The sequence below is a fragment of the Balaenoptera borealis genome, assembly GCF_965194805.1.
Source record: "Balaenoptera borealis genome assembly, chromosome: X".
Classification (NCBI taxonomy): Eukaryota; Metazoa; Chordata; class Mammalia; order Artiodactyla; family Balaenopteridae; genus Balaenoptera; species Balaenoptera borealis.
The window spans coordinates 95996138-96012868 of record NC_138881.1 but is presented as its reverse complement, the minus strand read 5'-3'; the positions used below and the strand labels follow the sequence as shown (position 1 = coordinate 96012868).

At 37.5% G+C, this 16731-nt stretch overlaps 1 long non-coding RNA gene across 6 annotated transcripts in view; it reads right to left on the bottom strand.

Moving 5' to 3' along the window:
• Positions 1-16731, bottom strand: part of LOC309620793 — a 959234-nt gene that overhangs the window by 791667 nt on the left and 150836 nt on the right. The gene's annotated exons all lie outside the window — the stretch shown is intronic.

Sequence of the window (16731 nt, the reverse complement as noted above, 5' to 3'; positions counted from 1 at the left end):
TCTTCGGGTTGTGTTCTGTATATTTCCTTCAGTTCTTTATTATAGCTCTCTAAAACTCTAATTGTGTGTAATCATTGTTAAACACATCCATAAAGTTTTCAATTTCAATTCTAATATATTCTATTACAATGGGTTCTGTATGATTTATTTTAATAGCTACTTACACCACCAGGGAAGTCCCTCTACTTATATTTTTAATTCTCTCTTTAATTCATTGAAATATAGAAAACAAACTTATTTTATACCCTGAGTCTGATAGGTACAAAAATACCTATCAGATCTTATTCTATTTTCTTTTGTTCCTACTGGCTCTCACTCATGGTTACTTCTTCATAAGTTTATTTTTTTCTCATTTTCCTTTGATCTCTATCTATGGCAATTATTTTGAGCTTGGGATAAAGGTGAGTTCACTCAAAAAAGGATTTGAGTTTGGTTCTGTTAGGCACTTGGAGAAACCACCAGTCTGGATTTGCTTTAAACTAAATACTCAGCTTTAGGTTTTCCAGGCTATGCAGTTGGTATTTGGGCTGTAAACCTATGTAAAGACTAGCTTGCTATTTCAAAATCTCAAGAGAAGATTACCTCACATTCCTACCAAGGTTCAAAGCAGGCAGTACAGTTTTCCTTGCAGTCTCCTGGATAACAGATTTATTTCTAGTTAACCCTTAAACTGTAGGTGTGGCTCTTTGGGGACCAAGATTTGTAGAAGGATCTCCTGTTAGATTCTCCATCTTAGGTGGATTATGGGCTTTGTCTCCTATTCCCTGAACTCCACAGGACCGTGAAAAACAAAGTTTGTTAGGCTCAGCATATGCTCTTAAAGTAAAAGTTGGCTTTGGAGAGCTGCTTAGCCCTTTTGGATCTCTGCCTTCATTTGGTAACTGAATAATAATTTCTTCTTTTCTTTTCAGCTTATAGATGTATTCAAAAAGGTGTATAAAGTGTTTTTATTCATTTTGTTTTGTTTTTCATGGGAGAGTCAATATGGGCACCTGGTTTGCCAGTTTACTAGAACCAAAAATGATTGCCTTTTTTTTTTTTTTTTCATGTGATACTGTTCAATTCTGGTGAGAATACAGTGAGAAAGATATTCTCATATATATATTGCTGGATGTGTAGATAGGTATAATCTTTCTGGATAATAAAATATATAAAGGGCTTTATAGATATTCATATATTTGGGCATAATAACTACAAATATAGGTTTTTATCCTAGGGATATGATCAGAAATGCAGAAAAGTGAGTTTTGTTTATGGGGTTAAAGCATGGTTCACATCCATATGATATAACATTATATAGCAATTATAACTGTATTTTAGAAAAATATATAGGGACACATGGAAATGCTTACCCTATAATAGTATATAAATTATTAGGATACAAAATTATATACAAAGCATTGTACTATGCACAGAAAAAAGTGTTGAAATGAAGTAATTACTAGACTTTTTTGGTGTCTTTGTTGTACAAATATGAGTGCTTCTAGTTAACATTAAATTTTTTCCTGTATCTTCAAAGTACTTTTTACGATAAACTATTATATTTATAAAAGAAAAATAAAGGTGTTCTTTTTCTTCGTTTTTAAACAGAAGTCTTAGACAATAAAATGGTCTTAAATATTGGTACTCTCGGACTTCCCTGGTGGCGCACTGGTTAAGAATGCGCCTGCCAACGCAGGGGACACGGGTTCGAGCCCTGGTCCGGGAAGATTCCCACATGCCACGGAGCAACTAAGCCCGTGTGCCACAACTACTGAGACTGCGCTCTAGAGCCTGCGAGCCACAACTACTGAAGCCTGCGCGCCTAGAACCAGTGCTATGCAGCGACAACCTACCACAATGAGAGGCCTGTGCACTGCAATGCAGATTAGCCCCTGCTTGCCGAAACTAGAAAAAGCCTGTGTGCAGCAACGAAGACCCAATGCAGGCAAATAAATAAATAAATACATTAAAAAAAATTGATCCTTTAAAAATATATATATTGGTACTCTGAAAAATTGACCTCCCCTAGTGTTTCAATAACACACTTCATTTTGCCAGTGTTTAATGATTAAGAATGTCCTCTATGTAAAAGATAGCACTTTTAATGAATGATTTGAAAAATTATACCCGATTAAAGGTAATTAAGAAACAGCCTGAAAAATAGTCAGTCTGGTGTTTTCAGACATTTTAACAAGCAGAAAGGATTTACTGCAAAGGTGATCCCATTGATTGTGCAAAAGTGCAATCATTAAGAGGTCTGGAAAAAACAACTTGACCTAAAAAAACTTCTCTAGCCACCAGTAAACTTGGACCAACTTTGCATGCTTTTAACATTCTCTTTCTCTCTCTTTCCCTCCCTCCCTCTCTCTCCTTTTAACCAAGCTCAAAACCTTGATACAATGATTACCATGACATGGCCTCAAATATCACTAAATCTTGATGGATCTGTCACATGTGGCACAACTTAGATTTGGGAAGTGTTTAAAACTAGAGCATGCAAAGCTTGTAACTGAAAGTAGCAAGAAGTAAATAGGTTCAATTTACAGAGAGAATAGGTTTTACAGTAGGCCACCAAGAACCATGGAGGACATGCCAAAAGGGATAGTTTACAGAATGAAAGGAAAAAAGAAATTAGAAATTCAGAAAATAATCAAGAGGTGGCCCAATTAATTCCACATATTTATGGTCCAGGAGAACATTTTTAGTGTCACAACTTTATGCAGGCTGTCTTTTCCCTCATGACACCCTGGCACCAAACATCCTTTACAAATTTAAGAGCTCCATGAAGGCACAGACTGTTTTGTTCACTGCTTTATCTGGGACTGATAGTCAGTCAGTAAACACTGGTAAAACCTAATGGACTTCATGAGTTCTGACTGGTGGAAGCCTAGGATGCCCATGTTGTACCGATTCTTAAATATCTTGTATATCAGCCCTAGATGTACCTTTGATGCCTAGTACATTGCCTGGAACATATTTGGCATTATATATATATATTTATATATATATAAAATTAATACATACATAGTAATATATACATATATATACATAATTGGATGTTGTAGTTAACCATCTGTGGACTACAAGTTCACCATCTGTCCTTTCCTGTATGTTCCCACTGTCATGGCATAATTCCATGCATGACTTTCAGTGGCCTGTATTTTCAACACCCTCATAATTTACTCAGCCATCATCAATGCCAACCTCCATCTGCCTGTTGATAGCTAGTCTATTACCAGAATAATATGTCTAAAATGTTATTTTTGTCATGTCTCTCCCCTGCTAAAAACCAACAAACCACAAAACACACAAATGCCTCTCTTTCATCCATAAGATAAAATTCAAAAGGTCAAACACTTTAATTTCAAACACTTTAATTTGCATCAAAAACTCTCCAAAATCTTGCCCAAATCTATTTTTTCAAGTTTAGCTCCCAAAATTCCTCTGCATCCATGCTCATAATGTTCTTCCTTATTGGATTATTCTCCCTATTTCTTCCATCTGCTCAAGTTCCACTTCCTCCATGAAATCTTTCCTGGTTACTCCAACCCATTGTAAGCTCTTCATCTTATGAAATGCAGTATCATTTAAGTTTTATATTTTTGATAAAAATTTTAACCTACCTTGCATTTTTAAATATAAACATATCTATACATCTTGAAATTATAAATTCTCAGAGTATAAGAACCATACTTGTTATTTATTTGCTTCTTTGCCCACAATTCTAGAATAATATGTGAAAACAATAGATAAAAACACAATCCTAGAATAATATTTGAAAACAGTAGATGAGAAGACAGATAACAACTGCCGGTTAATTGGCTCACATTTTACTCCTTCCCTCCCTTTCATTTATTCAACAAATAGTTCTTTTTATTGGAGTATAATTGCTTTACAATGTTGTATTAGTTTCTGCTGTACAATGAAGTGAATCAGCTATATGTATACATATATCCCTTCCCTCTTGGACCTCCCTCCCCACCCCCATCCCACCCACCTAGGTCACCACAGAGCACCGAGCTGAGCTCCCTGAACTATATAGCAGGTTCCCACTAGCTATCTATTTTACAAATGGTAGTGTATTTATGTCAAACCTAATCTCCCAATTCATCCCACCCTCCCCTTCCCCCGCCATGTCCACACATCCATTTGAGTGTCTATTCTGTATGTCTGATAGTAAGGATATAAAAATGACAAAATACATTCCCTGATTTCAAGGACGCTACAGTCCAGATTTCAATCACCAAAGAATATTAAATAATCCACTGATCATCCAGTGGAAGAGGTCTGAATTATAGTTTCTTGACCTGATAACCATTATTGCTTTTTCAAAATTCTATTTTTATCTGAAATCTTTCATTGTTGCATTTTTTAAGGATACATTTGCTGTTAAACAGAGAGCTTAGAGGCTAAAGCAAGATAAGAGCCACGTAGAAAAGTCTAGGCCAGTGGTTCTCAAACCTAGCTTCACATAACAATCCCCAGGAGAGTCCTTCAAAGATATCCAGTGCTGATGCACCAATATAGATCAATTCAATCAGAATGGAGGGAGGAGGCACATCTAGGCATCTACTTTTTAAGTTTCCCAGGTGGTTCTGATGTGCAACAAAAGGTGAAAAACCCTGCTCTAGGCTAGAATAAAATTGCATTTCTATATGTTAATTACAATTATGTTGAAATAATAGTAACAAACATGTATAATTTACATATTCGTATGAAAATGAAATCATGCCATCATATCCATTGGTTTAAACAACTAAATTAGGTAATGTCCTCTAAGAAAACCATTTCAAAATTCTTTACTCTTTTTAACCAGTGTGGAAAAAGAAATCACCAGCTTTTTACACACATTGGCTATATTTATTTTGCTAAATTAAATTATGAGGTAAGTCTCTCTCCACTCCTGTTTTTAAAATACTGGTTTGGACTGAGAGGATCTAATAGCAAATGTGAAGGTCAACTATGTTACACAAAGCTCATACTAGTCTAGAGGACTGGTTCGCAAACTCCTCAGCCATCAAAATCATAGAGAAGGCTTGCTTAAACCAGATCACTGAACCCCTACTTCAGAGTTTCTGACTCAGTAGGTCTGAGGTAGAGCCCCATAATTTACATTTCTGACAGATTCTCAAGTGATGCTGATGGTGCTGGTCCAGAGATTACACTTTGAGAACCACTGTTTTAATATAGAAAAACAGCTCATAATAGAGGTTTGATAAATACTTGATCAACTTGAGTCAAATGGTATTTTTTGGGTATAGAACCCACAGTACGTTCCAATATGTATAAGGATAGACTATATATATTTTTTAATTTTTGGCCACACTGCGTGGCATGTGGATCCCTGACCAGGAATCGAACCCACGCTCCCTGCAGTGGAAGCACAGAGTCTTGACCACTGGACTGTCAGGGAAGTCCCTGGATAGACTATATTTTTATCAGTTTACTATTTTTCAAGGTCTTGCTTATGAATAGCTATGTAAAAATCACCTTAAATAATTATTAAAAATACAGCTCCCTGGGTTCCATTCCAGACCAATCTAATCAGAATCTCTCTTGGTGTGGCCCAGGAATCTACATTCTTAACAAAATCCTCAGGCATTTCTTGTGCACACTAAACTTTGAGAACCAATGCTTTATTCTCTTTACCTATTGCTTTTTTCTGGAATACCCTTTCTCTCCATCTCTGCAGAAATCCTATCCCTTTCATCAAAGCCCAGCCCAAATACAGCTTCCTTTCAAGCAGTCTCCCCTGATTTCATAATTACCACACACAACAGACAGAATACAGGGAAATGTTGAATGCTGTGGGATAGGGCAGTGGAACAGTAGTAACAAAGGTGTAGGATTGGCTCTGGCTTTTGTATACAGAGGTTATACACTTGAGTTTGTGCACATGAATGGGAAATTACAAGAGCTGTAAGGAGGGTAAATTTAAAACTTATTTAACACTGAACCTCTTGAGATATAATAACTATATTTGAGGCAGAGGTATGGTAGGCATGCCTGCACTGGAGAGGAAACATGGAGGAGAAAAGGAGACAAAATGGCCGCACATTGGATAACTTAAACTGCATATTAAGGAAAATGGATAATAACATTCACTGAGGGGTCTTTCGTTACCCAAGAGGAGAACAAAATATGTAACCAACTCAGTTGATCTTGAGCCTATGATGGGGGATGAACAACACAGAGGAGTTAGATCAGGTAGTTAGCAGTGGCATCCAAGAGGGTTGAGGTTAAATGCGGAGCTAATAAGTGACAGAGTTAGAAGTTGAACTCAAGAACTTCTTTAACATCTATGGTAGTTTTCTCTAAGTATGGTACCTGTCTTACTAATCAAAATTTGCATTTCTTGCAAGCTCTCCAGATGGTTTTGGTAAAGACTAAGAGAGAGGTGGGATAGGGAAGGTGGGAGGAAGATGCAAGAGGAAGGAAATATGGGGATATATGTATATTTATAGCTGATTCACTGTTATAAAGCAGAAACTACCACACCATTGTAAAGCAATTATTCTCCAATAAAGATGTTAAAAAATAAATAAATAAAAACTACTGATCCACTACTCTGGAAATGTATATGTGGTGATTATCTAAACTTGGACAAATCCTTGTAGCCTCCTCCCATTCAGCAGCCAGTAGAAAATATATAAAAACAGATGATACACATGTGGAAAAACAAAAAGGACCCTAAAACTGGTATTAGGCACTTTACTTTTCATCCTCAACAGTTTACATAAGATAATCAGCCAGCACATCAACAAATACTGAATACTTCTGATGTATTTGCCACCACAGGATAATGGTGTTTATAATTTGTTGTCTTAAATATCTCTTACAGTTAAAGAAAAAATTGCTAAGACAAATTTTTTTCTGTAATGAGAGAACCACAGATGGAACTTAATGATGATTTAATCCAATCATCTAATTTTAGACACATGGAAATGAATGAAGCCCAGAGAGATCAACAATTAATTTGTTCCTAGTCCCTAAACTATTGAGTGACACAGCCAGTGACTATATTTCTGGTCTCCTGTCAGTCTTGCGCTTTCTTACATGTGTCAAGATTTAGTGAATATTTCGGTTCAAGATGGCGGAGTAGAAGGACGTGCGCTCACTCCTTCTTGCAAGAGCACCAGAGTCACAACTAACAATCATCAACAGGAAGACACTGGAACTCACCAAAAATGATACTCCACATCCAAAGACAAAGGAGAAGCCACAATGAGACGGTAGGAGGGGCGCAATCACAATAAAATCAAATCCCATAACTTCTGGGTGGGTGACTCACAAACTAGAGAACACTTATACCACAGAAGTCCACCCACTGGAGTGGAGGTTCTGAGCCCCACGTCAGGCTTCCCAACCTGGGGGTCCGGCAACGGGAGGAGGAATTCCTAGAGAATCAGACTTTGAAGGCTAGTGAGATTTGATTACAGGACTTCAACAGGACTGGGGGAAACAGACTCCACTCTTGGAGGACACACACAAAGTAGTGTGCGTATCGGGACCCAGGGGAAGGAGCAGTGACCCCATAGGAGACTGAACCAGACCTACCTGCTAGTGTTGGAGGGTCTCCTGCAGAGGCGGGGGTGGTTGTGGCTCACCGTGAGGACAAGGACCCTGGCAGCAGAAGTTCTGGGAAGTACTCCTTGGCGTGAGCCCTCCCAGAGTCTGCCATTAGCCCCACCAAAGAGCTGAGTAGGCTCCAGTGTTGGATTGCCTCAGGCCAAACAACCAACAGGGAGGGAACCCAGCCCCACCCATCAGCAGACAAGTGGATTAAAGTTTTAATGAGCTCTGCCCACCAGTGCAACACCCGGCTATACCCACGACCAGGCCCTCCCATCAGAAAACTTGCACAATCCTCTTAGATAGCCTCATCCACCAGAGGGCAGACAGCAGAAACAAGAACTACAATCCTGCAGCATGTGGAACAAAAACCACATTCACAGAAAGATAGACAAGATGAAAAGGCAGAGGGCTACGTACCAGATGAAGGAAAAAGATAAAACCCCACAAAAACAACTGAATGCCGTGGAGATAGGAAACCTTCCAAAAAAAGAATTCAGAATAATGATAGTGAAGATGATCCAGGACCTCGGAAAAAGAATGGAGGCAAATATCAAGAAGATACAAGAAATGTTAAACAAAGACCTAGAAGAATTACAGAATACCTACAAGAATTGAAGAACAAACAAACAGAGATGAACAATACAATAACTGAAATGAAAACTACACTAGAAGGAATCAATAGCAGAATAACTGAGGCAGAAGAACGGATAAGTGACCTGGAAAACACAATGGTGGAATTCACTGCCGCAGAACACAATAAAGAAAAAGAATGAAAAGAAATGAAGACAGCCTAAGAGACCTCTGGGACAACATTAAATGCAACAACATTCGGATTATAGGGGTCCCAGAAGGAGAAGAGAGAGAGAAAGGATCCAAGAAAATATTTGAAGATATTATAGTCAAAAACTTCCCTAACAAGGGAAAGGAAATAGTCACCCAAGTCCAGGAAGTGCAGAGAGTCCCAGGCAGGATAAACCCAAGGAGAAACACGCCGAGACACATAGTAATCAACTTGACAAAAATTAAAGACAAAACAATTATTGAAAGCAACAAGAGAAAAACGACAAATAACATACAAGGGAACTCCCATAAGGTTAACAGCTGATTTATCAGCAGAAACTCTACAAGCCAGAAGGGCATGATATATTTACAGTGATGAAAGGGAAAAACCTACAACCAAGATTACTCTACCCAGCAAGGATCTCATTCAGATTCAATGGAGAAATCAAAAGCTTTACAGACAAGCAAAAGCTAAGAGAATTCAGCACCACCAAACCAGCTTTACAACAAACACTAAAGGAACTTCTCTAGGCAAGAAACACAGGACAAGGAAAAGACCTACAAAAACAAACCCAAAACATTAAGAAAATGGTAATAGGAACATACATATTGATAATTACCTTAAATGTAAATGGATTAAATGCTCCAGCCAAAAGACATAGACAGGCTGAATGGATACAAAAACAAGACCCATATGAATGCTGCCTACAAAAGACACACTTCAGACCTAGGAACACATACAGACTGAAAGTGAGGCAATGGAAATAGATATTCCATGCAAATGGAAATCAAAAGAAAGCTGGGGCAGCAATACTCATATCAGACAAAATAGACTTTAAAATAAAGAATGTTACAAGAGACAAGGAAGGACACTATATAATGATCAAGGAATCAATCCAAGAAGAAGATATAACAATTATAAATATGTATGCACCCAACATAGGAGAACCTCAATACATAAGGCAACTGCTAACAGCTATAAAAGAGGAAATTGACAGTAACACAATAATAGTTGGGGACTTAAACACCTCACTTACACCAATGGACAGATCATCCAAATGGAAAATTAATAAGGAAACACAAGGTTTAAATGACAAAACAGACGACATAGATTTAATTGATATTTACAGGACATTCCATCCAAAAACAGCAGATTACACTTTCTTTTCAAGTGCACATGGAACATACTCCAGCATACATCACATCCTGGGTCACAAATAAAGCCTCAGTAAATTTAAGAAAATTGAAATCATATCAAGTATCTTTTCTGACCACAACAGTATGAGATTAGAAATCAATTACAGGGGAAAAAAACGTAAAAAACACAAATACGTGGAGGCTAAACAATACATTACTAAATAACCAAGGGATCACTGAAGAAATCAAAGAGGAAATCAAAAAATACCTAGAGACAAATGACAATGAAAACAGGACGATCCAAAACCTATGGGATGCAGCAAAAGCAGTTCTAAGAGGGAAGTTTAAACCAATACAAGCCTACCTCAAGGAACAAGAAAAATGTCAAATAAACAATCTAACCTTACACCTAAAGGAACTAGAAAAAGAAAAACAAACAAAACCCAAAGCTAGTAGAAGGAAAGAAATCATAATGATCAGAGCAGAAATAAATGAAATTGAAACAAAGAAAACAATAGCAAAGATCAATAAAACTAAAAGCTGGTTCTTTGAGAAGATAAAATTGATAAGCCATTAGCCAGACTCATCAAGAAAAAGAGGGAGAGGACTCAAATCAATAAAATTAGAAACGAAAAAGAAGTTACAACAGACACCGCAGAAATACAAAGTATCCTAAGATACTACTACAAGCAACTCTGTGTCAAAAAAATGGACAACCTGGAAGAAATGGACAAATTTTTAGAAAGGTATAACCTTCCAAGACTGAACCAGGAAGAAATAGAAAATATGAACAGACCAATCACAAGTAATGAAATTGAAACTGTGATTAAAAATCTTCCAACAAACAAAAGTCCAGGACCAGATGGCTTCACAGGTGAATTCTATCAAACATTTAGAGAAGAGCTAACACCCATCCTTCTCAAACTCTTCCAAAAATTGCAGAGGAAGGAACACTCCCAAACTCATTCTATGAGGCCACTATCACCCTGATACCAAAGCCAAACAAAGATACTACAAAAAAAGAAAATTACAGACCAATATCACTGATGAACATAGATGCAAAAATCCTCAACAAAATACTAGCAAACAGAATCCAACAACACATTAAACGGATCATACACCACGATCAAGTGGGATTTATCCCACGATGCAAGGATTCTTCAATATACGCAAATCAACAATGTGATACACCATTTTAACAAATTGAAGAAGAAAACCCGTATGATCATCTCAATAGATGCAGAAAAAGCTTTTGACAAAATTCAACATCCATTTATGATAAAAACTCTCCATAAAGTGGGCATGGAGGGAACCTACTTCAACATAATAAAGGCCATATACGACAAACCCACAGCAAACATCATTCTCAATGGTGAAAAATTGAAAGCATTTCCTCTAAGGTCAGGGACAAGACAAGGATGTCCACTCTCACCACTATTATTCAACATAGTTTTGGAAGTCCTAGCCACAGCAATCAGAGAAGAAAAAGAAATAAAAGGAATACAAATTGGAAAAGAAGAAGTAAAACTGTCACTGTTTGCAGATGACATGATACTATACATAGAGAATCCTAAAAATGCCACCAGAAAACTACTAGAGCTAATCAATGAATTTGGTAAAGGTTGCAGGATACAAAATGAATGCACAGAAATCTCTTGCATTCCTAAACACTAACAACGAAAAATCTGAAAGAGAAATTAAGGAAACACTCCCATTTACCATTGCAATGAAAAGAATAAAATACCTAGGAATAAACCTACCTAGGGAGACAAAAAACCTGTATGCAGAAAACTATAAGACACTGATGAAAGAAATTAAAGTTGATAGAAACAGATGGAGAGATATACCATGTTTTTGGATTGGAAGAATCAACATTGTGAAAATGACTCTACTACCCAAAGCAATCTGCAGATTCAATGCAAACCCTATCAAACTACCATGGGCATTTTTCACAGAACTAGAAAAAAAAATTTCACAATTTGTATGGAAACACAAAAGACCCCTAATAGCCAAAGCAATCTTGAGAAAGAAAAACAGTGCTGGAGGAATCAGGCTCCCTGACTTCAGACTATCCTACAGAGCTACAGTAATCAAGACAATATGGTACTGGCACAAAAACAGAAATATAGATCGATGGAACAGGAGAGAAAGCCCAGGGATAAACCCACGCACTTATGGTCACCTAATGTATGACAGAGGAGGCAAGGATATACAATGGAGAAAAGACAGCCTCTTCAATAAGTGGTGCTGGGGAAGCTGGACAGCTACATGTAAAAGAATGAAATTAGAACACCCCCTAACACCATACACAAAAATAAACTCAAAATGGATTAAAGACCTAAATTTAAGGCCAGACACTATCAAACTCTTAGAGGAAAACATAGGAAGAACACTCTTTGACATCAATCACAGCAAGATCTTTTTTGATCCACCTCCTAGAGTAATGGAAAGAAAAACAAAAATAAACAAATGGGACCTAATGAAGCAAAAGCTTTTGCACAGCAAAGGAAAACGTAAACAAGATGAAAAGACAAACCTCAGAATGGGAGAAAATATTTGCAAATGAAGCAACTGTCAAAGGATTAATCTCCAAAATATACAAGCAGCTCATGCAGCTCAATATCAAAAAAACAAAGAACCCAGTACAAAAATGGGCCGAAGACCTAAACAGTCATTTCTCCAAAGAAGATATACAGATTGCCAACAAACACACGAAAGGATGCTCAACATCACTAATCATTAGAGAAATGCAAGTCAAAACTACAATGAGGTATCACCTCACACCGGTCAGAATGGCCATCATCAAAAAATCTACAAACAATAAATGCTGGAGAGGGTGTGGAGAAAAGGGAACCCTCTTGCACTGTTGGTGGGAATGTGAATTGATACAGCCACTATGGAGAACAGTATGGAGGTTCCTTAAAAAACTAAAAATAGAACTACAATAGGACCCAGCAATCCCACTACTGGGCATATACCCAGAGAAAACCATAATTCAAAAAGAGTCATGTACCACAATGTTCATTGCAGCTCTATTTACAATAGCCAGGACATGGAAGCAACCTAAGTGTCCACCAACAGATTAATGGATATAGAAGATATGGCACATATATACAATGGAATATTACTCAGCCATAAAAAGAAACAAAATTGAGTTATTTGTAGTGATGTGGATGGACCTAGAAACTGTCATACAGAGTGAAGTAAGTCAGAAAGGAAAAACAAATACCATATATTAACGCATATATGTGGAACCTAGAAAAATGGTACAGATGAACCGGTTTGCAGGGCAGAAATAGAGACACAGATGTAGAGAACAAACGTATGGACACCAAGGGGGGAAAGTGGCGGGGGTGGTGGTGGTGGTGTGATGAATTGGGAGATTGGGATTGACATATATACACTAATATGTATTAAATGGATAACTAATAAGAACGTGTATAAAAAAATAGATAAAGTAAAATTCAAAAATTCAAAAAAAAAAGATTTAGTGAATATTCTAGCAGCTCAAGTCAGTGGTTGACTTCAGTTCCATTTACTTTTATACACAGTAGTGCTGGGATGGGGTGCGGCTTCAGAAATTGATATCAATGTTTATTTTGCAAAGCCTTCACATAAAGGCTAAAAATAGGAAATGCTATAGCAAATTTTGCCATATACTTTTATAATAGCATGTGCTCTCTAGGTATAAAATTTACTACCACACCGTCAAAAATTGATTGCTCGATTATCTTGCAAGCTAAGAAAAATAAACCATTAAGTTTAGATTAGTACACTCTCCAGGTGCTATTTATTCTTTTCATTTGACAATTGACTGGTCACACCTGCTTTCTTTTCCATACTATGCACATGAAATTATAAAGAAAAAGGCCTACCAGATGTTCCATTAACCCAGCTGTCACACATCTGTTGCTGTCTCTATAAATGTAGCAATTTGCTGGTAATTACTCTCCTGATAACAATCGAAAACTTCACACCTCTCTTTAATTGTGATAATCTATTTTCCATCGAAACTGTTTCAATGACTTTGTGATCCAAAGATTCCAGAACGTATCCAACTATTTCTGATCCTCCAAATGGACTGGTAAATAAGTCTGGTGTCCACATAGTGATTTGAAAGCTTACAGATGTGGTCTCAGTATATTCCACCGAGTTTCAAAATAAGAACCCAGGCTAGCTAATAAAGGTCTACTCCAAACATGGCTATAAGCTTGCTGCGAGAGTGTAAGCAAATTGTATAACTACTTTGTACCTAAATTTTCCAATCTGTAATATGTGCAGGAAGACTGGGCTCTCCATTCTACCTAAAAAATCTTTTGGAGCATAGTTCATGGTTGTTGTCTGAATGTTTGTGTCCCCCCCCACCCCAGAATTCTTATGTTGAAAACCTAATGCCCAAGGTGATGGTACTAAGAGGAGGGGTTTGAGGGAGGTGATTAAGTCATGCAAGCCAAGTCTTCATGAATGGGATTAGTTCCCCTATAAAAGAGGCCCCAGAAAGCTAGCTCACCCCATCCACCATGTGAGAATACAACAAGAAGTTTGCAGCCCAGAAGAGGGCCTCCACCCAACCATGCTGCACTCTGATCTGGGTCTTCCAGTCTTGAGAACCATGAGAAATGTTTGCTGTTTAAAAGTCACCCAGTCTGTGATATTTTGTTATAACAGCTGGAACTAAGACAATGGTATATAAGTTTCCTGGGGCATCAACTGTGTTGTGGTAATAGCTTCTCTTGGTAATTTGAAATTTACAAATCTACTAGCACAGCTCTGTTTTTCTTAATAAATTAAATAATAAATATTACCATTTATTTATGTAGCACTTTATATTATTCAAAAGAGTTTCAACCATAAGGCATTAATTTAAGTATGTGCCAGACACTGTACTAAGTGCTAGAACTAGAAAAACGACGAAAACCTAGTCCCTTGCTTTTGGAGTCTTTGAGGCAGCCCCATAAATAAAATAATCTCTTTTCAAGTTCTGAGCCAGTTGAGATGTATCACATAGTAGCAAGTTAGACAACAAAATATTAGCTTCATATCTCATAAAACTGATATTCAAGAATATGATGGGCTTCCCTGGTAGCGCAGTGGTTGAGAATCTGCCTGCCAATGCAGGGGACACGGGTTCGAGCCCTGGTCTGGGAAGATCCCACATGCCGCGGAGCAACTGGGCCCGTGAGCCACAACTACTGAGCCTGCGCGTCTGGAGCCTGTGCTCCGCAGCAAGAGAGGCCGCAATAGTGAGAGGCCCGCGCACCACGATGAAGAGTGGCCCCCGCTTGCCGCAGCTGGAGAAAGCCCTCGCACAGAAGCGAGGACCCAGCACAGCCTTAAATAAATAAATAAATAAATAAATAAATAAATAAATAAATAAATAAATAAATAAATAAATAAATAAATAAATAAAATGAGTAGGAGTAGGCCAGCTAGTAAATAATAATAATAATAATAATAATAATATGGTACTTCTAAAGCCAAGTGAATTTCATAATCTGAATCCCAGAATGAATTATAGACTTAACCATTTAGCAGGATTAGACTTGAAAAAAATGGAGCCAGTCCCTGGAGAAGAGAACACGCTACATGCTCCCTGCAGGCAGCTGCTCCCAAGAAGCGGGGGACAGGAAAGTGCTACACTACGCGTGCGTAATTTCTGCATCCAAAGTCACCAATCAAGTAATTCATTCCTCTTCCATCCCCCGTTAAGGATGAGTAAGGAATAGTGGCCAGGTGTGTTATACTAGTTGATGTCTTCCCACCTGGAAGGCAACATCTGCCCTCTAGGTAAATAAGAAATGTTTATTTTACATGTTTTACGTAACAGGAATCTGATATCTAGAGGAGTCACATAACTAGGTTGAAACCAAGAGAATAATATCTCAATTCTTTATGGTATGAGTTTGGATGTTGTTACCAATGAAATTAGATCATGGACTTGTCTATACAATGCTACATTTTTTCTTTTGCAAGTGAAACATAGTCATAAAACCATTTGCAATCAAAGCTCAGCTAAGGTTTTGACAAAAGCACCTATCATCTTGTGCATAGATGGGCTTATTTGCAAATTTGAATCTTCTGCCATATGAGTAGATAAGCTTTAAAAATTGAATGCCACTATAGTAAAGTTTTTATAGGGAAAGCAGCCAGGCAAAGGTGAGATAAACATGTAAGACAAATGAAAACCAGGAAGTTATCCAATGCTCAATATGAGAATGAATGCTTAATTTGGTCAACTGGCACTGTGTTTCTCTAATAGTTATGAGTCATAAATACTTATTGAGCTTCTGATAGTTTTAGGTTCTAGCTAAGCACCATTTATGTGCACCAATTTTCACAACAAATATACAAGGAAGTTATTTTTTTTCAGATGGGAAAACAGACTTATTTAGACCAAGTGACTTATCTATTTTCACATAATACTAATATGTGGTAGTGTCAGTATTTGAACCCAACTTCTGACTCCAGAGCCCATACCCTTAACTAGGACATTAAGAACATAAACTGAGTTACTTCTGAATGCAGCACATTCCAGCAGGGGACAATTAAACACATTTAAGACAACCCCCCTTTTTTTTTTCAAGCTTGTAATACAATTAGATACACATGACACAAACATTTAAAAGGCTGAAAAAATGTTGACAGTGTACAAGTGAGCACAAATAAACATATTAACAAGTGCATGAGCCCTGAGAAGAGCTGGGATGAAAAAGTGATTAGAGCAAGAGTTAAGCTGACAAGCAAGTGCTACCAGTCTGAGCTATTTAAAGATGTGATAACCTGCTTCAGGAAGTAGTAAATTCTCATCATGGGAGAGGCTTCCAACACAGGCTGGATGGACAAACACTTAGCAATCAATTTGGGTTGTTTTATATGGCTTCTAAAGTCCCACCAACCCTGAGATTCTGTGATTTAGTCAACATTTTGAATAGCCACTATGTGCCTAGTACTAGGACAAGCTCCTTTCACAAAGAGAAATAAGACACACCGTCAAGGAGGACACAGTCTAGTGGGGCAGTTAGCACAAACCCAGAAATGTACAATGAAGTGTAATCAGTGCTCATATAGCATGGGAGCAAAGAAGACCTATACCTAACTCAAACTGGGAAGGGGAATTAAAAAGGTAAATCGGGCGTTTCTTAGAGGTAATACTTAAACTAACCCTTGAAGGAAGAGCAAAAATTAGCTAGCTGTTCCAGTTATCTATTGCAATGTAACAAACTATCTCTAAAACTTAAAACAACAGGTATTTTATTA